The 23,225-nt window shown below is 42.0% G+C and overlaps 1 long non-coding RNA gene across 1 annotated transcript; it reads left to right on the forward strand.

Moving 5' to 3' along the window:
- Positions 1-1,241: 1,241 nt before the first annotated feature.
- On the forward strand, positions 1,242-12,367 carry LOC308190148. The gene is made up of 3 exons (XR_013946939.1): positions 1,242-2,789; positions 9,153-9,268; positions 10,780-12,367. It is a non-coding gene; the product is annotated as an uncharacterized lncRNA (long non-coding RNA).
- The last annotated feature ends 10,858 nt before the right edge of the window (positions 12,368-23,225 follow it).

Genomic DNA, 23,225 nt, shown 5'->3' on the forward strand with positions numbered 1-23,225 from the left:
GGGTCCCCAAGGCAAGTCAGTAGGTTGTTCAAATCTCTGTTTCTTGCTAAACGACCATATCTATAAACAGCTATTTCAGTAAAAACATTCACTCACACTTAGTGTGTATAGCACCTTTTCTTAATACTATCTTCTCTTTTTTTGCCTTCTTTTTTTGAGCAGAAGGGAAAACAGATCAAGCAAGGTCACATTTTATTTTTTTTTCCCAAAACTCACACTCTTGGTTCATTAACAATAATATAAATAAAATTTAGGAATAAATGTGTTGACACTGTTTTCTTTGACTCTTTTGTTTGTATACTTACACACTGTAGGTAGTAAGTTTGCGATTACTGATTTGAAGAGAATAAAACAAATAACTTTCCTAATTTTGAGATGTACACCTTGTAGAAGGTACTCTGTCAGATCCAACAAACATCATTCCACCAAAATCTAATGTTTTATCTGGCCAGTTTGATCTCGTAAAACCCATTTCTGATATTGCCATCCGGTGAAATATCAGTCACCTTAAAGCTTTGCATTCCTTTGGTAGCATTTTTATTGCAAATGAATTATAAACTTCTTGGAAGTTAGATCATAAGCATTTCAGTCTTTATTTTTTTCTAATTATAATTTCTTTTAAGTGTCCCTTTCACCAGTCACATCTGAAGAACCTTTCAGTGTTTTAATTTTCTTTCCTGATTTCAGTGGTGAAGCTGTCCCAGAACTGAAGCTAACTGATTGGGAGCAAGATACTGAAACATAACCTCAGCCATATGGAGCGCAAGTGAAACATGATATTGATGGAGATCATCTGAGTAACTGGGAAAAGGAAATGCTGCCACGGTGAATATTTTTTGCTTGTTTGTATGCATGTTAAGCTATTGAATGACTTTATAGGGAAGATTTGTCATGTATTTCAATACAAAAAGATTTCCAGTGTTGGAAATGAGCTTTTACAAATGTCATTGGAAAAAAGAAAATTCTTCTCATTAAGTGGATTCATAACAAGTATCTTCTCTAAGTGGAAGTTCCTGTACTTATAAAGGATGTGTATTAGCTGTAGACCTATAATGCTGACTGAAGCACAGTGACATTAGCCAAAGATGTATAACATCCTGTAGTGTATTATCTGATAGTAAATGTTGTAGTTCTTCTGATAGCAACACAGTCAGGGCTTTAAATCATTACTCTCCTCAGTATGAGGAAAGCTGATGCAATGATGAAGATGATATGGAAAATGTTCCATTACTGTGGTAGAAGAAGACCAGAAGACATTAGTGTGTGGCTGGCATGTTCACACTGGAATGTTTAGGGGAAAAGAGTGGTTGTCTGCCAGCCAGAATTTAAGGACAGGAGTTAGAAGTTGATCAGGAGAAAGGACTGAAATGAGGTGCCCTGTGCAGACCAGTGAACCTTTGGTAATGTTTCAGGGTGGGAGGTGGAAGGAGCAAGGGATGGGATTTGCAGCTACATAAAAAAAATAATTAGGATTTAACATATTTGTCCTCTAGAAATGTTTATAAATTCTTTGCCTGTGAAGGACCACCTGTTTCTTCCTATCTGGGACAGCAGCACCAGTATATAGGCTGTGCCTAGAAGAAAACATTCCTACCAAAAGTTCAATCAGTTTTAATGTTATTTTTATACTGCTTTTGATGAGGAGAACTAAATCACTTCAAAAAAAACTCATACCGATTACAATTTAATTGGACATATTTATTTTGGAATGCAAAGCATTTATCAGAAGTGGAACAACTGATATGTATGTACTGTGATCAATCAAATGCTAATTATAACTGCAGTAGCTTCCTATTTCAGAGGTCAAATACTAGAAAAAAAACTCGGTAGCTTTTATGAAATATATTCACTGATAGAGAAGTCTGGGATTTTTGGTGGTTTGTCTTGAGATTTGTTTTAATTCCCAGCTTTAAATAAAGATCAGATACAGCAGCTTCATAAGAGAGCTCTATGGGAGTAGGTTTATGTGTTAATTTACAAAATTATCTATGAATAATTTAGGACAAACATTAGATTAGGAGAAGTGGAGCTTTATCTTCTAATAATAAAATTAAAGAAAAATTAAGAAACAGGTAAGTTTATTTCTTGACTCAGCGAAGCAATTTTCATGTGACGGATTAGTCCTATTTAATCAGAACAGTGAGCAGCTGGATAAATCCTAGCTAGAAGAATATTAGGTCATTTGTTAGCCCTTCAGCCAATTACAGCTGCAGCTGCTCTATGGTATCTTTTTTTTTTTTTTTCTCATCATTGAGCTTCTTCTTTTTTTTTTTTTTTTCTTCCTTGAAAACACTAGCTGATGAGCCCTCAATAGATAAAAATGTAGGGCACAGAGATCTTGCAACATCAGGGTGCTGATGGATAAAACATGGTCCTTCCCATCACCAGTGCAGTGTCAGCGAAACCTGTTCATGGAACTGGAGAGCCGCTACTCTTAGTTCTTAATTCTTCGTTCTTCGATCTGAGGATTTATTTATTTATTTATTTTTACCATTCGTACTGGCATTATAATGGTCATGTAGCTATTGTTGGTAGCTGCAGCACTAGTTTCTCCTCCCGGGCCGCCCCGCCTTGGCTGGCCGTGTTTTGTGCCCTGTCCTCCTGCCCTTCCTGCAGCTTACAGGGAGCTGCTGGTGCTAGTGCAAGAGCAGACCATTGCTGAGCCTCTGTGGCAGCAGCTGGAGTTTATGGGACATTTAGGTGGCAAATTATACCTTACGCTTTATTGACTAGTTCTGTCTAGTACGGCGCCTTTGTGCTACAGTACGTCCCCTGGGTTACTCCGCAAGGTAATAATTGTATGTGCTCTATCTTGTACATGTTAATTTTAAATTATGTTTACACAGTGTACGAACGTGAATCAATTGAAGCTTGACATTCCTATTTCAGGGTAGGAATAGCTAGTCAATATGAACTGATATTATGGATTGGGCTGTTTGCATGTCTGTTACGCAAACCGTACAGGTAATGAACATCAATATCCAGGAGGCTGCTCAAATGTTTTACAGTCAGAAGCATGGAGAGTTCACTGAATGCGGAAGGCAGTCTTCCATGCTGGAAGGCAGCTGCCAATATTTTGGTACAATAGAGTCATCTGTAATCTAAAGTATATATAAAAAAATGAAATGTGAAATACTCTGTCTTAACAGGAAAACATGAACATATGCTTAACGTTACACTTCTGACATGCGGTGTCTCACACTCCAAAGTGGCATTTTCTTCTTTTTCTTTTTCTTTTTTTTTTTTTTTCGTACATTGGATGCAGAGCTGGTGTTACACTTATGGGATTTATTTCAAGGCAGAAGCAAAGGCATGGTGGAGTGTCTGTTCTGGCTGTACTGCAGCTGTCTTGCACTGCCACCTCCTCTGACTCCAGTGGATGTTTTCCTGTCCTCAGTGGTCTGAGGTCCCAAGCGGTTGCTCCAGTTCTTGCCTTTAAAACTTGGTGTGAACAGGTATATGCTCCAAGGAAATAATTAGGATTGGACAGCAATTAGGAATGGATAATATGTCATTATTCTAAATCAGGATTACTAAGCATTTACTTCACCTTAATTATAGTATTTGTAAAAGAAGAGACCAAATGTGTGGCTAATAGGAGAAAATTAAGACTAATCATAAGCCAATTGTTAGCTTTGTAAACATGGCCTCTGAAGAAGACGTGGGGCACTGCTGGGCTGCCTGGGAGCTTAGCAGGGATGGAGCTGTGACTCTGAAAGCTGTCACAGGGCGCCGTGCTCGCCGAGGCATGGCGTACCAGCATTAGTTGGTGCTTTCTTACTAGTGGCAGACAGACTGCTGACGGGTGATTGCAGTGCAGGCACCAAGTCTGTTGTTTGCAACGAGTAAAGCCCTCTGTTTTCCTTCTCTTTTTCCCCCAGTCTGTGAAAATGTCTGCACATGCCCCGAGCAGACATGAGCTTTCTTCACTGATGCCATTTTACTGGAAGCTACATAGCCGTGTCAATGTCTTGCCAACCCGAAGCAACAAAAAAATCTGCTTCTCAGCAATGCCTGTTAGCTTGGGCCCACCATTTGCAACCCAGCATTTGCAAGCATGTCTAGCTTTCATTCTGAGCTTGCTTGCTTCTAGCCAATTCCAAATACAGGCAGAATAAGGTAATGACAGAACATAAAAAGCCATGTAGACATAACCAATGATTTCCTCATGTTGTTTTTTGTTTGTTTGTTTGTTTAAAAAACAACAACAACAACAACAAAAAACCCATGATGTTCTTTTAACACATCAAATTCAGAGTGAGTGATTAAGTTAAAATCAAGCAAATGGATGAGTTGGCTCCCCCTGTTCACAACAGGAGTCCTCCCAGAAAGGCTGCTTGATTAGGGAACCTCGTACAAAATCCGTCATCCTCAGGCTATGGTTTTTCTGAATCTAAGATGGCAGTTTATGTTCTTGTGATGAACTTCCCATTGCTTGCAAATAGACGGGCTAATGTGGTTCCAGGGGCAGGATACCAGGAGACCGATTTTTGTTTTGGTGCCAGTATGCAAAGTATAATAATGAAGTGTTATATACACACTAAGCTGCACAGTGGCTGTACCTCTGTATATGCTAGAAAACGGAGCTACCTACTTGGGAGCAAAAAGCTTTTTCCTCCATTCACAAGGTGAGGAAACCCTGCGCCTGCGTAACATAGCTGGGGGTGCTGATGTAAAATAACCAGCATTTATTCTTGTCTTCCTTTAAATAAATTAAGTTAGAAATTCAGAATGGTGGTGTGAATATCTGAATTCATAGACACAAATGCTAATATTGTTCCACGTTGCCTAACTTGGTTATTAATCTTTTTTGGAAGATTAGGGAAAAAGCATTTTGATTTTTATACAATGTGCTATGATGAACCTGAAGAATACCAAAGACATTTTGAATTCTCCCTTGACACAATTTCATCTAAATGAATCCTAGAGTTTTTATATTTAAAATCTGAACTCTGCTTTCTTTTCTGCTTTCAAGCTGTCTCATGAATACAGTTAATTTGTCCTACCCTGTGAGTTTCTCGAAAGATTGTATTGTAGAATTATTAAATATAAATATGTTTGCCTTATCAGGCTTATCAAAATAGTGCAGGAGGAGGTTTTGATCTTTCCTGAAGAATAAGGAATTGCTGTTTGGAAGTTGAATAATTTTCTCAAGTTTAGGGATAAGTTTATTGGTTTTAGAGTGAGGTGGTATTTTAGTTAGTTAGCCACTGTTGTAGTGATTAGTTACTCTATACCAAACATATTTTCTTGTTTAGCACAGCTTAACTCTTTTTATCTGTATGTTAAAATAGTTTCTTCTCAAGTCCCCCCTCGCTACAAGAAGGACTTGGAGGTGCTCGAGAGAGTCCAGAGAAGGTCGACGAAGCTGGTGAGGGGTCTGGAGAACAAGTCTTACAAGGAGCGGCTGAGGGAGCTGGGATTGTTCAGTCTGGAAAGAGGAGGCTCAGGGGTGACCTTATCGCTCTCTATAGGTACCTTACAGGAGGCTGTAGCGAGGTGGGGGTTGGTCTATTTTCCCACATGCCTGCTGACAGGACAAGGGGGAATGGGCTAAAGTTGCACCAGGGGAGGTTTAGGTGGGATATTAGCAAAAACTTCTTTACTGAAAGGGTTGTTAGGCATTGGAATGGGCTGCCCAGGGAAATGATTGAGTCACCATCCCTGAAGGTCTTTAAAAGATGTTTAGATGTTGAACTTAGTGATGTGGTTTAGTGAAGGACTTGTTAGTGAGAGGTTGGACTAGATGATCTTGGAGGTTTCTTCCAGCCTAGATGATTCTGTGATTCTGTGAAGTCACTGCACTTGAAAGGTGTTGGCTGCTTCAGCACAATGCTCCCTACAGGCTTGATGTCCATGTTCCCTATTACCTGCAGGATCATCTCATCAGAAGACCCACAGTGGTTACAATAGTCTGGGGTGATTTCTTTTTCCAATACTTTACCAGACATTTCATTAGAAAACAGTACTAAGCTTTGAGCCACGTCTTTCTCAAAACATCAAAACCAAAATGAAGTTGCTAGCAATATTTTTAACACTTCTTCTTTTTTCCTTTCTTTTGGTGACTTGAATGTGCTGGTGACAATTCCAAAATACTATATTTGTGCATTTCAAGCAATTCTGCACTTATGCAGTGTGACTTTGCCCAAGAATGTAAAAACAGATAAAAGGTGGCTTATGGCCTTTTGTGTAAAAATCTGGCATTTAGCAGGTTAAATTGAGTTTTGTATGCATCTGTTCCTTCACTGGACTGACAGAAAGGAATATTCTACAAGGTCCATAACTTGGGTAATAATCGCTTTGAGAAAGAGATCATAAGCTACGCAGTCTTACTATATATAAATTCACAGCTATGAGGAACCTCTTGTTTTTAATAATTGGGTTACAAAAAAAAGAGGTTAAGGGTTGCTAGATGTATACCAATCAATTCTCTCATACTTTGCATGAGATTCAGATCAGTAGTTCTATAACTACTTTTTGAAAAGGGCAAAAATGTATATCCACCAGTTCTGCTGCTTGGATGTTCAGGGAAGATGAGGATATATGTATATATATATACTGTCTTTGAACTGGCAGTTCCCCAAGAGTCGGCACTTGGAGCTGTGAATAGATGAAACAGTCTCAGATTTTGTGTGGTGTATTTGTGTGCTTAACTCATCTCTGTCATGTTTATCTCATGCAGATTGCACTGAAAGCAGTTGCTGCTCACGTATATGTTCCTTTTTTCCACCATTATGTATGCAATGTGTGCATGTGCTGAGTTTTGGAGAACAGGTGGGAATGACACAGCCATGTGTTACAAGTATATTCATAGATTTTGAAGCCAAGAGGGAGAACTACAAGAGTCTAATCTAGCCTCTTATATAATGCTTTTCTGTATATGCCTACAACATCCCATTTGGTTGATAACATCCATTTTGACTTGAACATTTTTTTCCTTAGCTGTGTTAATCAGCAGTCCTCAACACTGAGGAACCGACCTTGTTTCTCCTGAGATAATAAACTGGTTGAAGCAGGGGAGGAGGGGGAATGAATTTTTTAAAGTTGTCCACCGCATCAGTTGCTGCGTTCCTCTCCAGGCCCAAGCAGTCTGTCACTGAACACTTGCTCCTTGTAGTCTGCACAGCTGTAGGTCTTTCCTTCAAATTTCTTGCCATTTTGTTTTCATTTTCTTCAGCACTCTAGTAACAGGCTTCCTGCATTTCACTTACTGCCACATTTTCTTTTACCCTCTGAGCTGATGATCCAGTCTTTGTTCCTCTAAAGATTTTGCTTCTGCTTCAAATTTTCAGCTGCAACTCTGTTTCCTTTCCCTCTGTTCTTTGTGTCCAACCTCTGTTCCTGCCCCCCCACCCCAGCCTTAGTTTTATACATCAAAGGAGGAAAAAAATGTCTTCTGTATCTGTGTTTCTTTAAATAGTCCATATCTTTGGCCATTTTCATGTGGCTTCCTCTTTCAGTGATGTAGCTTAGTCAGTGTTTTCTTGCAGTTATGTCTAATTCCTCTTTTTGTAATGACTTTCCTTGCATTTGCAGATAAGCGTTTTAGGATGCACCCCTGCAGAGCACTTTCAGTTAATTGCCTTCCCAGGGAACTCTTCCTCCTGCAGATCTGGCTGGGCCGACTGCCCCACCTGGCTGCATCATCTCTCCTTCTCTCCTGCTTTCTGCTTTCCTTCATCTGCTGATAGATTCGATGCCCATTGTCACCCCACGTGCTAAAAAGGAGTTTACCCTGGCAGCTGGCCTCTTCCCCGAGCTCTCCTGCAGTTCCAGTCCTACTTCGTTTCACTGCATGGTGTTGCATGATCAGTATTTTGAAAGAAATTTCTTCACTCTTGATTTGTCTTTTCTTTCTTTCTCTCTGCTCATGCAGATGGAGAGGCAGGCCTGTCAGCACCATGAGATGATAAACTCATTGCTTTGTTACTGGTTGTGGAGAGCTAAAAACAGATGCAAAACATTTTTCCTAGAAGACACTCAAAATAAGCAGTAATGTGTGTCATTACAAAAATTACTGGTGATGGCACTTTCTTGCCTCCTAAGCAACACGGAGCATGAGACTTGTCAGAGAGTTGTTTCTTTACTAGGAGGAATGAAGAACATTTTCCGCACCCTGGATGCGTTTGTGTTTCAGGGACGGAAGAGCATCCTGAAACCTTCCTGGTATGAGGGTGCTGGGGCCAGCCACTAGAAGGCAACGTGATCACACAAACAGCCAAATGTTACACTCCCTCGGAACTAGTTAAGCTGAAGCCTGCACTTCTGCTCAATGAAATCACTTTTTGTCACTCATATCTGTAGGGGTTCTATTAAAAACATGGAGTTTACTACTGCAGTGGTTGTGGCACCATGATGTTTGAGAGGCAGAGCATGAGAAAAGGCTGCGGCCACTGCTAGCATTCAGGCATTTCTGTGTTGTGCTTCAACAGCATTTACTGTATTTGTCAGCTGTGTTTGCAAACTGGGCTGATAGCAATTTATTGGAAAATAGTTAAATGCAAATAATAGTCTCTTGATAATCGCTACCGGTTTCTTAGACCTGAAGCTCCATATGACTGTGTGAAGGGGATTTGCTCTGCCAGCTTGCTTCTGTGGACGATTAGTAACAAACAACTTGTCTCTGTCAGGAATTTAATGCTGCCAAAGCACAGTTAATATATCCATATGTCTGGGTGGATACATGACTACAAAATAGATGCAGTGCTCCTGTTTCACCTTTTCCCTTTCATCTCTCTTGTAGCTGAAAGACCCAACAGATGGTCCTTTCTGTGTTTGTGTGTTAAAACTGGCATAAAGCTGCCTCTAAGTTTTTTCTGCCTTTTAATTCTCAAGAAAACATCTAAATGGAGGAAGTTTGCTCTGTGGATCAAAAGAACGGAGCCCAATTAGCATGGCTTTCTGCTCTCGGAGTGCCGCCTCAAACTAAGTATCATACGTCTCTTAAATGGACCTTCTTGATCTTTTATCACCTGTTTTTTTCATTTGTTTGCTTGTTTTATTTGTTGTTTTTCCTAGCATTCACCTTGAATTCCACTCTTGTTGCTGTAATTATTTTGTTCTTACACTGGCTTTTGTCTTACACACGAATAACAAGCACCTTTGCATTTATTCCTTTTTACTTGCTCGTATTTTTTGTGCAACCTCTTCAGGCACCTGCCACCAGCTGAAGGCTGGAAGAGCAGGCACCACGTCTCTCCCAGCATGTCTTGCTCAACTGTGTGCAGGGGAGGGAAAGAAACCAGAGGGGGAAGAATTATGGCAGCAGGTAAGCGATACCCCATCCCCGGTAATCCTCCTGCTTTTGGTAAGTTTGCGGATCCAGACAAGTGTATTTAGTGCAGAATCTAATAAGGCACCAATATTTAATTAAACCTGATAGGAAGGGGAATGATAAAATAATCGTTTCCAGCTTTGAGAGTAGAACCTCACCTGTTACATCCAGGACACACAGTTCCCTTGACTTTGCTGACTGTACCTAACAAAAATCTGGCTTTTGCACAGTTTCAGCCTCTGGAGGACAAAAAGCCCTGTCCGACACTATGCCTTTGGCTCCTCAGAAATGACTCATTACTGTTCTGCACTATTTCAAAGTGCTCTACAAGGGACAGGCAGTTGGATGTTGTGCCGTAGTCATTTTTTCTCATTACCATTGTGCCTTTGTGTCTGGGGTTTCTGTGTGCATGTGACAAGAACCATCCATAAATCGGAAATCTAATTAGGGAGATTTCTACATCTCCTGGCTCAGCAGCATGCTCTGGAGAGAGGGACAGGGCAAATCTTCCCACTCAAAGGACAAAGTGGTGCTGGCACCCCTCTGCTAATCCCTGTGGCCAGGGTGGGCAGGGAAGGCAGGGTTACCTGTGCACCCACCGCCCAGCTGGGAGCCAGCTCAGGGCTTTGCTCAAGCAGGTGCAGAACCTGTTGTTTATTTAACAAGGCTGGCGGCAGCTGCTGCTACCGCTCCAGAGCAATCAAAGGATGTGTTGTTCGGTAGGAGGTTGCCAGGTGCCGGCTGTCCTATATGCTGTGACAAGCAGGGCAAAATTTCATGTAAACACCTGCCAGCATCCCAGGCAAACCTGTACTAACGGGCTATTATGTACCTGCCATTAAGCCATTTGTGGGTTTAGCTGACAGCAACATGTGCACACCAGCTATCGCAGCAAGCGCTCGAAGAGATAAGATATGGCCCCGTTTCCTTAACTCCAGCAGATGCAAGGCCAGGATGTTTGAAAAAGACCAACAGCCCCTCCAAACTTCACCCTCTTAAACACACAGCACCCAGTCCGTAGGAGGGCTGACTGGTGCTACTCTTGCTGACATCAGGAGAAAGGCATAAGACAGTCAACACGGTGCAGGCCTGCCAAACACTGCCTAATTTTTCCATGCTGTGTTGTTTTTCTCCCTGGGAATCTGGGTTTTGGATGGGCTATCTGGCCTCCATGTACATGGCAGGCATGCTTGTAGGTTGGGCACATGATTGATTTGCGTATATGATCTCTGTTCTTTCAACTGAGATTGGTACAATTAGTGTCATTAGTCACAAATGCCCCCCTGGAAAGAACAGGTGCTACTAGAGGAAAACTCAGGTCTTTGAAATATTTACAGGCGTATCTTATGATGATTAACACACTTCTGAGAATGTGTATGATGGCTAGTGTTACATTCGCTTTATGAGACACCCAGATATTCTGCTGCAGCAGTCCTCTTAGAGTGTAACTCAAGGAAAGGGGCCAAAAAGAGTTACAGGCTGTGCCTTCTTTGTGTGATTCACAGCATCACAGAATGATTGAGGTTGAAAGGGACCTCTGGAGGCCATCTGCTCCAACCCCCTGCTCAGGCAGGGCCACCCAGAGCAGGGTGCCCAGGACCACATCCAGGTGGCTTTTGAAGATCTCCAAGGAGGGACACTCAGCCAAAGATCTGAAGAAGTAGTCCCCCAGAGCTCCTCTGCACAGCGTCTGTCACCAACAGCCCTCAAGGGACCATCGACCAGCCAGAAGTAGCTGAAGCACGGCAGCACTCGGTCATTCGTGCTGTAAGCCCGGCAGCAATGCTGGAGGAGTGCGTGGGAGGCCTGGGCACTGGCCTGGCTACTTGCATGCCCCTCAGCTTGCAGTGATGCAACCAATAATAACAGCGTTAATCACACCACAAGGAGGCTATTCACTTCACTGTCGTGCATTGTGCCTTAAGAGTTTATTTTTCCTGTCTGCTTAAGTATAAATGGGCGGTCAGCTTCATGAAGTTTGAGACAGTCACTGGGAACGACTCTTTCCTGAACTTGCTTTCCATATGCAGTGTATGTTTGCAAGAGCAGTTATTATATATGCATTTTTCTTCCTTATTGAAAGTAAAACCTGCAGTCTCTTGCCCCCTGCAGTTTTTAGTGAATATTGTACATAAATGATTTATTTCTTTCTTTAGAAAGGGCTTTGCTCTGCACGGCATCTGTCATCTTGGGATTTCCCCCTCCCCCTCTTGCAGAAACATAGCTTGAAGCTGTTTGGCTCAGTCTGAGCACAACTCAGTGTCGGCTGTATTAATTCCATCAAGCTTCATGTACTCCTTAACATTCTCTTTCATCTGTCTAGGACCTTCATTAATATGCACCATTTGTGATGAAGGTAGCACTTACAGGACTATCACAGGATAATTTGCAGATTACTACACTTCGGAAATACTGCCCTGTCATTCACCTATGAAATACAACTTTTGACAGATAAAGAATAACAATCAAACACCACATTAATTTCCTTTAAAATAATTTAAAAAGACTTTTTGAATCACTTCTTAGTTTTAATTAAGAAAAGTCATGCTAACGATTCCATTCTGATATATAATCTTTTTCATTTGCTGTGGCAGGGAAATTCCCCCTTGCCAAAGGTACAAGATTTCAACTGAAAGTCAAGGCAGGCATTATGTAAATTAAAATGGGCCAAAAAAGCTGACCTATAAAAGTCAATAACTCAGTTGGAGGGTAAGGTTTCTTGCTGGTAGCCCTTCCTAAGGAGAGAAATATCTGTGTCACACTAGTAAGTACAGAGTTGCAAGTGTTAGCAAATGCTGTGAATTGTGATTATTATTTTTATTTTTTTTAAACAAAGTTCAAAGAAGTGTTTTGAAAAAGAGCCCCCGGGTGAATTTCTGTGTAAAGGCCAAGAAAATGCAGTTGCTGGCATGAGATAGAAGACAAAAATAATATGGGTAACAGGACAGAGAAACTTTGGAAGTAGATGGTGTATCAAAGAGAAGAACAACAGAGGTCGATAAGGAAGAAGATTAAAGTAGAATAGGAAAAGCAATCAGAGGAGGTCTCAAGTGAGAGCTGTTGGAGGGTGAACTACATAGCGCAGAGAGGAAAGTCTTTGAATCGTTAAATACACCTCAAAGTGCAGTCATGCCTTTTCTGACGGTCAAAACTGCACCCACTGAAGTGAGTACAAAGGTTTCAGCTGATGCAGAACTGATCCTACAAAGACCCTCAGCAGCATCACTGTTGGAAATGGCAAGTGTCACCAGCTGGGGCTCTGCAGATGACAAAGACAAGCTGGAAAATGTTACCGACACAAAGCACATGCAGCTCAGCTGTGTGTGGCTCCCAGGAATACCCTTTTTTAGGAATGCTTTTACCAGAGGACCTATAGCCAACCACAGGGTGCTGGGACTCCCATGGGGGGATGAGGAGGTATGTGGGGCAGCTCATCACAAACATGTGAAATGCTTTGGTGTACAATCACATCTGGATGTCTTGCAGAGACAGACATCAAAAAGAGTGGGAGGCTTATCAGCACATCAAAGTGGAAGGTGGTGGTAATATGCCTGCACTGAGTTTGGAAGCATGATCACTTGTTTAGTGAGCAGGAGCACAGAGAAACCAAATTTATTTCAGCCTAAAATAGTATATATACATATTCTAGTTATTTAGCAATACAGTTCAATGATATGTGGAGGTCAGAGCAAAGTATGAGGGCTGGGATATGGGAGCACATTGATGAGAACAGAGTTTTCAGGCATGTGGTGGTAAGAATCACAGTTGAACCAAGAAACCAAGGAAAAAGGAGCTTCATACGAGGAGAAGATCCCTTGTTTACAGGATTATTTCTTTTTCTGCCTGTTATGCCTATCAAAGGATAACCCTGGCTTTACAGAATGGCCTTTCTCCTCTGCTGGAGGGTGGATGGCTGCAAGGCTGGGAGGAAGCATTAGCTCAGGACTCCCAAGGATGTTGAGACCTAGCCCTTGAACCAACCGGTGGGAAAGTTAAAACATATTGGACAGACAGACAAGTTCAAGGACACTGGGCTGGAGAAGAAAAGAGAACAAAACAAAACTGACCAAAAGGATGAGATTAGCTATGGACAATGGACAAAAGCGTGGCTCAGCTGGAATCCTGCAGGCCTGTGCTGAATTGCAATTTAAATGTCTTCTCCTGCATGTGGACAGGCAGATGACTTCTCTCACTGCTGCTAGTGAGAGACGGGCTGGAGATGTGCTTTGTGCTGCGCCTGTGCCCAGTGATGTATTGGGCAGGGACGTATTTGCAGGGGCCCAGCCTATGTGGCTGAGGGGTTAGGAGAAAGGAGGGAAAGCAAAACAAATATAGCATGAGAAGTAGAAAAAGCAAGATGTTGAAAGTAAGGAAGAACAAAAGTAATGTAAATCCTCTTCTCAGACCAGTAATTCTTGGGGAATTACTTCTCCTGCCCTTAACCCCAAATGTGTGCACTTCTGTAAAATATCATTTATGGGGCAATTCCATCATTTTTATAAAGATGGTGTAATTTGCATATCACATTTGGATTATGTTACTTATTTGCATACCAATCCCACTTAGCTTCTCCTCCTGCATTTCAAAATTTCAGACGTTATCACTGTAAGCAAATATTGAACATTTAGTAACTACTGGCTTCTCTATTTAATCAAGGGACCACGTAGTATTTGTTAATGGCAAGAATATTAGCAAATAGTTAATGGATGTGCAGAAATAGCAGAAGACAACAGGTAATGTTTTCAGAGTGAAAGCTAGGCGTGGTTTTAGTCTTCAAAAAGAGTATAGTAGCCAGTAAGTGGTGCTGATGGAGAGAATTACGATATCGATAGGCCCCCACTTCAAAAGCTACTGGTTGGGAGAAGGAAGGGGGCAGAGAAGGAAGTGGATTTAAGAATTTGCTTTCCACAGGTAAAATGAGCATCTTGAAGGGGAACCAAGGAGTAGAGCAGGGTTATGAACGCTTATTTCTCTTTATGAGGATGATGACCAGCCCAAAGAGGGGAAGTGAGTATGTTGTCACAGATTCCTGTGTGGGAAAGGAGCACACCGCTGGGCTGCAGGGTCGGAGGGCCTCTGTGGAGCTTGAGACAGTAGGTAGGAACCGATCACGAATTGTATACTCTTGACTGTAGAATTGTGTATTCTTGTAGTATGAATTTATTTAATTTTCTCCTTCCTTGCTTCCTTCCTTCCTTCCTTCCTTCCTTCCTTCCTTCCTTCCTTCCTTCCTTCCTTCCTTCCTTCCTTCCTTCTCTTGCAGCATTGTTGAAAGCAGTATCTGTTCTTAGGGTTGCTTTCTGCCTCAGAAAAGAAAGCACATTGTAGAATGGAAGTAACACGGATGTCTCAGGTGGTTCTAGGCAGCTCCTCTGTGAATCACTCAATTTCTCACTCGGAACTGGGGCATATGATGGCAAAGGATGATCTGATGAGAAATGTAGAGACACACCTTCACTCTTTTCCTATCAACTTCTTCTCTCATCAGCCTTCCCTTCCCTGTCCTCTTCGCTCGTTACTCTGTCATCTGTTTTATCCCCTTTTTTATTTCTAGCTCAGGTCTCATACATGAAGCCTCATCTTCTTCAGAATAGTAAAAAGGGATTAAAGAAGCAAGATGTTTGAGGAAGCAAAATGCAAGCCAGAGATTGAAGGTGTGCCATATTGGTTGTCTTAAGTGTAGTGTTCTCATTCAATGAAATTAACTGTACATTCCCATAATTAATTATCTTTTCTTGCAGTTACATCAATTAGCATGTAACACAGATAAAAGGAAGAGGCAGTGGTTGGTTTTTTGCCTTCAGCAGCCGGCAGTGCAATATGTTAAACCATCAAGTGCTATATGTGCTGCAGATCATTTCTCCCTTTGAAAAAAATGTGCCTGCCATTAAGGCACTAGCAAAGAAAAACGAGCCAGGAGTTTAAGGCAAAGGGGCAGTGCTTCAAATGTACATTTTATGCTGCTAAAGAGATCCACAGTACTGTGACCAAAATCCCATTAAATGGAACACTTTCTATTTAAATCATCCCATGACATGTTTCTGGTATTACAGTACCAGAGAGGCACATAACTGTCAGGCTTAGAGACTGCTCTTCTTTTCTTCCCTGAATGGCTCTGCAGGCTCAGACTGTCACTTCCAGTTCAGGATCTCAGGCTAAGTACTAAACTTCTGGGCTGAACAATGCCTCGCCTCTGTCTGCCTTAACTTGCATACCCAGCAAGAAATTAACAACTTCCTTCTCAAGTGAGGAAACCCAAAACCGCTCAAGGGAAGCTGCCACACAGTTTCCCCTTCTATCAGCCCTGCTTTATGTCCCTCATGGGGTGGACACTAGCATGGTGTTACTGGGGGGGTGCATTGTCTGCCCTTCGTGGGCAGTGTTAACCTGGCCAGCAGTGAGTGATCAGGAATAACTCAGATGAGAAGCTGTTGGTTGCTGCTTTTGCAGTCACCCTCTGGGTGTTTGAGGCATGCTGTGGCTTCTGATGTGCACAAACAATAGTTTCTCACCACACAGGGCAGCAAACTGCAGCGAGTTACAATTAAAGTCAGTGCTCACCCGCTATTACCATCCGACATTATCTGAAATACCACACTTAGCTTTCTTTCAAGGGCTGATCTCAGCGTCTTGGATACACTTAATGCTGATTCACATTAAATGCTTGCTGTTAAATGCTTTTAATAGTCCCAAGTGCTGTGTGTAGAGAATGGAGAGTGCAGGACTTGGTTCAGAGGAACAGAGAAACAGATGTTTAACTAAATCTTAAAAAAACCTGTCATCCCAAGCTCCTCAATTATTGATGATGCTACAAACAATAAACTTGAAATGGTGAACTAATGTCCAGGAGTTTTATTCTGTTCACTGAGAAGCTAACATACTTTTTAATACATTCTTTATAGGAAGGACAGCCTTTTTTTCACCCAGTTCAAGTGCTTCGGTTAATCTTCACTTCTACAATGTAGACAGCTGTAACATTATTATCATATTCACCTAGATTATACATTTAGAATGTTTCTACATTTCTACAGTATGTAGAAAACTCATTAAAATGTGGGATTCCTTATAGAAACAGTTTATCTGAATAGCGGTAGCCAGTTGGTCAACCAGAGCTGTTGTTTTAATTAGAATATTTTTCATTTTTTATGTTGTCTTCAATTTTTTATGTCTTGCAGTTGGATATTGAACTTTTCTTTTGCTGCGCACTTGGTCAGCCACCCTAGCCCTGGTTTTCTTGCTTCATCCCAGAATATTAGCAGCACTACAGAAGGGAGTAACTTGGAGGTACCTATTCAGTCTCTAGCTAAAGAGATTTGACTCCCTTCCTGCACTTTACAGTGGACATCATGGTTACTCATTAAACTGGTATCCTTCTTGAAAGTCTCAGAAAGGACAAAGACCTGAAACATCAGGAAAATACTGGCTCCAAGGGTACTGATTTTCCAGGTCAGTCCTTAGGCACATTGACTGGGCAATTCAGAAGTCCAAATTAATGTTCCTCTGTTGTGTGTGTAAATATTATTCTAGCATCCTTCATAGTGCTTGCTATGTGAGAGGTAAATCTGGCAAAACTCTCTCCAAATACACAACCCAAAATAAATTCAGAGAAATAATATATTGAAAGGGAAGGGCATGTTAAAATATGATATCTGTCAGGTAATGGAGCCCATACTTTGTTGCAAATATTTTTTAAATAATTTTTCTGGCTAGTATTACTATTTATCAAAGCTCTCCTTTGCTTAAGTAAGGGCTTGCTGCCTCACAGCCTGTCTGCTTGGTCCTGCAGTGCAGCCATTATACTGAATTTATGACACAATGGTAATTAATGTGCCAAACCCAACCAGCTGATGTTAAAAAAAAAAAAAAAAAAGGAAAGGAAAGAAAAGAAAAAGAAAAAGAAAACAAAAAAAAAACCAACCAAACCCAAGAAACAAAACCAGTGGCTTGTGCCTAACAATGCAGAATTAGATGGTAGAGAGGAACGGGGAACCTTTATTCAAGCTCTAATATTCACTGAACTGGCAGGGACACTGGAAATGAATGGCAGCGTAAGTAGCACGTTGAATAAATCTCTCCTCCAAGTTTGCTCTGTTGTAAGAACGCTTCTCAACGTATAGTGTCGCCCCAGCGTAAGGCACACAGAGAACCAAATGCTTACTCAGAGTGAACAAAAGCTCGTCTCCCGCTGCAGCTTAATGCTGTAACTTTTATTAGCAGCAAGTGACAGCAGTTTAGCCTCCCTTCCTTTTTCTAGATGATTACATTCTTAAGCCGATTGACTGTGTTGACTAAAGGCAGCTGTTGATCCACACTCTTTCCTCTTACACACACAATGGCACATGAAGAAAAGAAACACCAGATTTTGTGTGTTCAGGATAAGCTTCAGATTTTGATTGCCTGAACAGAAGTGAAAAATTGGTTGCTACATCTCAGGAGGCACTGTGTCCTCAGACCTGGCCAAAGCAGGGGAGCTGTCACGGGTCTGGGAGCCCAGAGCTGAGCCTCCCTCCCGAGGCCCCAGGCATGGGGCAGGGGAGCGTGGTTACGGTTTGGATCTGGCTAGATCTGGCACACTAAGTCACCAACGTAATACAGGGAAAATGTTGTCAAGAAAAGGGAGAATTTGGTGAGTCAAATGCATGAACAGCCTGCAGCCTTTATGCAGAGTTAAATGTAGATGTGTAAATGGAAATGATTTTCTTGTTTTCAGTAGAGGCTGTAAGTACCAAGTTCTATTTCCACCCCACAAGCCCCAGCAGGTCCTTTGCTCCATGCTCAGAGGACGCACAGGATGTCCAATGTGGCAGATAACTTTTTGCTAAGATACGGGGATGCGATGGCAGTGCATGAGGATGTGGATGGTGTGGAACTAACTCACTGCACTGAACTTGAAAGCAATCCTCTGAGCTTGTTTATAGCACTACTACAGGGCATGGCACTGGGAAAGTGTTTCTGTAACTGCTAAATAGCTGAAAAGCTGGTGCTTGTAGAGAAACTCCATTTTAAGTAACTTGTTTGTGTGAATAGGCACATAACTTTACCCAGGATTACAACAGTGACATGTCAGCTGTAATTACCCAATTAAGCTTTTTTTCAAGGAAAAGCATGTCTCAGATATCACCTTCTCTTGTGTAAATTAATGAGGAAAAAAAAAAAAAGACCTTCTGCAAGGATTTAGTAGATAAATTTTCTAGCTCAGCATCTGTAATGCATGGCAAATACATCAGATAAAGGTATCACAAGAGTCTGATCTCTCAAGAAGGCTCCTAACACTGTCTTATCTCAGGTGAGGGGCAATTTGCTGCTGAAAGGAACATCCGAAAGCAATTCCTCATTTGCAAAAAGAAAATACAAGTGAAGAAAAAGTGCTTTGTTGTTTGTTTCTTTGTTTTTGGCATGCACAAAGCAGTGAGGCAAGCTGGCTGCAGTAAAAGGGGACCACAAAACTCAGACAAAACTGACAAAACTGTTATTTGCTTAGGAGCCTCTCTAGCTAATACAAAACAAACACTTGTAGGTGAAATCCAACTGAAAGCAGCCAAATTGTGATCACAGGTTTTAAAGAGGTGGTTGTGTGGTAAAAAAATATTTTGACATTTCAAACTGGAGTTCTCAAAAATGGTTAAAGCAAAGGTACTTTTCTAGCTGGGAAACTATGCTATCTGTGTTACTGCTTTGGAACTTGCTGAAGGAAAACATCCCTTTTGTTATGCCCCTTATTACTAGGAGAGAGATAAAATAATAAGCGATGAATGCTAGCATCCTTACTATCCTTTTCTCCTCTCTCTATATGTATATCTAAGCTCCCATTCATATCTGTGTGACATAAGATGATTTATGCAGCTGAAGTAGTGCCCAGACATACCACTAGTAAACTGCTGGAAAAGCTGCTTGATTCTGCCTTGTGCAGTGTGAAAATGGATTTATGCACAGCGGAAGGACTTAACAGGGATGACAATTTGATAACTGACATTGCTACGGTAATTTAATAAGAGGAGAAAACCTAGACTAGATCTCAAAAGCTTGAGTAGACATAGATAATAGCTCACTGGTAAACCATATCCTGAGGAACAAAACTGCTGCTAGTGTGCTGTCAGATAGGGAAATTCTATTCAGTAATGAAACAAGACACATTAGTGAAGCAGATGGCTTTCAAGGTGGTGACAGAAATAGGAGTGTGTGTCTGTTAGAATAAAATGCTTGAAAGGGTCAGAGCCCAATGGAGTTTACACTGAGAAATGGAAAGAGGCTTTATATTTTGTGATTATGTCAAAAAGGTTTTTGTTTTAGAAACATTTTGGAAAATTCTGCACCCATTGATGGAGTGGTGTGGTAAAATATAGCCTTTTAAGTTCAACCCACCAGTGCCTGCCTATTATTCACACCAGGTCTGCTTCCTGTATTTGTTTATATGAGTATTTTTGCCCCAACAAAGGACAGATGATATATGGTGAGAATGTCTGTAAGTCTAAACAATCCTGACAATGACAACCATATAAAAGGGCTTAAAGCTCAGTTCTACGTCTTCTCTTCACAGCACCTTCAGCCCATCCCTGGTGTCTTCCGGATAGTCCACCAGCTGTTTTTCTATCTCAATTAAAAAGAAAGTCAAGCTTACCTACAGTGGCCTGTGTAGAATATCTGTTCAAGCTGCTTCTCAATCACAGTTCAGGTGGAAACACTTAGAGACCTGCTGCTCCACCTGGACTGTCACAAGTCCATGGGACCAGATAGGATCCACCTGAGGTTGCTGAGGGAGTTGGTGGATGTGATTGCTGGGCTGCTTTCCATCATCTATCACTGGTCTTATTCATCTGGAGAGGTCTTCGATGACTGGAGACTTCTTAATGTGACGCGTATCTATAAGAAGGGTCATAAGGAGGACCCGGGGAACTACAGGCCTGTCAGCCTGACCTCAGTGCCAGGAAAGGTGATGGAACAGGTCATCTTGAATGCATTCACACAACGTATACGGGTCCACCAGGGGATCAGGCCCATGGGTTCATGAAAGGCAAGTCCTGCCTGACCAACCTCATCTCCTTCTATGACAAGGTGACCCAGATGGTGGATGAGGGAAAGGCTGTTGGTGTATTCTACCTAGACTTCAGCAAGGCCTTTAACATGGTTTCCCACAGTATTCTCCTGGAGAAGCTGGCAGCCCATGGCTTGAACAGGTACACTCCTTGCTGGGTTAAAAATTGGCTGGACGGCCAGGCCCAGAGGGTGGTGGTGAATGGAGTGAAATCTAGCTGGCAGCCAGTCACCAGTGGTGTTCCCCAGGGGTCGGTGTTGGAGCCCATTCTCTTTAACATCTTTATTGATGAAGGAATTGAGTGCACCCTCAGTAAGTTTGCAGATGACACCAAGTTGGGGGCAAGTGTCGATCTGCCAGAGGGTAGGAAGGCCCTACAGAGGGACCTGGACAGGTTGGGTCAATGGGCAGAGGCCAATGGGATGAGGTTCAACATGGCTAAGTGCCAGGTCCTGCACTTTGGCCACAACAACCGCACGCAATGCTACAGGCTTGGGCAGAGTGACTGGAAAGCTGTGCAGAGAAAAAGGATCTGGGGGTGCTGATTGATTCTTGCCTGAACACGAGCCGGCAGTGTGCCCAGCTGGCCAAGAAGGCCAATGGCATCCTGGCTTGGATCAGGAATAGTGTAGCCAGCAGGACCAGGGAGGTGATTGTCCCCCGGTACTCTGCAGTGGTGAGGCCTCGCCTTGAGTACTGTGTTCAGTTTTGGGCCCCTCAGTACAAGAAGGACATCAAGGCCCTGGAGCATGTCCAGAGAAGGGCTATGAAGCTGGTGAAGGGCCTGGAACACAAGTCTTCAAGAGGAGTGGCTAAGGGCACTGGGGTTGTTTAGTCTGGAGAAGAGGAGGCTCAGGGGAGACCTTATTGCTCTCTACAACTACCTGAATGGAAGGTGTGGGGAGATGGGGGTCAGCCTCTTCTCGCAGGTAACTAGGGATAGGACTAGAGGGAATGGCCTCAAGTCGCGCCGGGGGAGGTTTATGTTGAAAATTAGGAGACATTTCTTCTCAGAAAGAGTAGTCAGGCATTGGAATGGGTTTGCCAGGGAGGTGGTGGAGTCACCTTCCCTCCAGGTGTTTAAGGAAAGTTTGAATGTGGTGCTTGGGGACATGGTTTAGTGGGTGACATTGGTGGTAGGGGGATGGTTGGACCAGATGATCTTGGAGGGTGTCTTACATGATTGCTCTGCTCTCTTAACTGCAACAAAAAAGAAATGAAATAGAGCTTCAACTGAAGCTAAATCCCAAAACAAAGTGACTTCTAAGGATGTCAAGGCACAGAAGCTGAGTGTGAAATGCTAACCTGAGACAGACTTACCTGGGCTGTACCTGCCCCTTGCAAACACTGTGGCACTGGATCAACCACTGTTCCTTTCCCCCAACCCCATTTCTAAGTCACAGTAATTGTGTTGTCTATGTGGATGTACTATAATCACCTCAATGAGAAACAAAATCCCGGTTTAAACAAAAGTACCTATTTCATCATTCATAAAGAGCTGTATCTATTTATTTTGGTTATCTCTACCAGTAGGTGTCATGGTACAGCAACCTGTGAAAATTCTCGGTTTAGTAGGGGATGAAGTAGTTAAATAAACACTAACTGTTTTGAAATTTTATTTAACTTACTGCATGTCGGTGGTTAAAATGGTGGTTAATATTGTCAGATGGTATGACACAGACATTAGACCCCTTGTTTTTGGATTAAAGCCTTTGTCGTTACCCAAAAATTTCTTTTTGACACCTGTGTGATATACCCCTTTCCCTCATTCTAGAAGCCATACCTGCCATTCGGTGGGACACACAAATGATGAGGTGGGCAAGTAACTGAGGAGTACCCTCCGCTGAAGAAATTCATGATAACTTCTCCTTTGAAGAACAAAATTCAAAATGAATGCCACACACATTTGCTACATCTAAGAGCAAATTGTTTAGATATTTTTGTCACGTGCCAAGCCACACTCACAGCCCTGTCCATTTTTGCGATGATCCCCATCTCATCCTTCCAGGAAAACAAAACAAACAAACAGAAAAACCTGTCTGATGTGAGAAATTAATTAAAAGTAATGGTAGTGTGTCAGATGGGCAATAAGGTGTCTGGGCTAACTAGAATCATCCCCACTCAGTAACATTGTGGTGCTCCAATGGAGTAGCAGTTATAAATGTATGAACATCGTAGAAAAGTATGACTGTAAGTGGATGTCTCACTTTACCTCTGCTCTTTCCTCCTGCTAAGAGAATGATGAAACAAACAAACACCTTTAAATAAGTGAAGATCTTATTAATATCCACATTCCAGAGTGGGGTAAATGACCAGAAAGTGGGAGAAATGTTTTAGCATAGACACACCTGCATTCACTGAGATAAGCTGTGACAAATTACAGCCTGACACAATCATTCTTTCACCTTCAACACACGAGGCCTGAAGAGCAGTAGGCACTCTCAGCTCCCACAAACTTCCAAGTGAGCTGAGGGCAGGAATGCCAGATAGGGCGTTCAGTTTTCAAGGCTTTGCCTGTGCAGACATGTTGCATTTTCAGTGTAATAAAGTGTTTGATCAGATTGCTGACCTGATGACTTCTCCTGATTATGTCTCTTGCTACCAATAAAAACACGTTAAAATGTTGTTGTTTTGCATTTATTAGTCCATAAACATTGTGGTTAAAATAACAAACACATTACATGAAAGGGACTGTTACCCTTCAGCAAGGGAAGGAAAAAAAAACAGGAGCATAACATATTAGAAATTTATAAGCCCTCCTTCACCTATCCTTGTTTCATGTTCTCAGCAAAGTTCTTGCTGTAAGTTCCAGGAGTATGTGAATCCTTTTTAGGTATTTTAGATTATTTTTGCAGCCCATCGTCTGAAGCTACAACTGTGTTTTTAAGGTAGTTGTGTTTACAACTGAATTGAAAGGCT

Source organism: Anser brachyrhynchus (genome assembly GCF_964034855.1).
Source record: "Anser brachyrhynchus genome assembly, chromosome: 2".
Taxonomy (NCBI): domain Eukaryota; kingdom Metazoa; phylum Chordata; class Aves; order Anseriformes; family Anatidae; genus Anser; species Anser brachyrhynchus.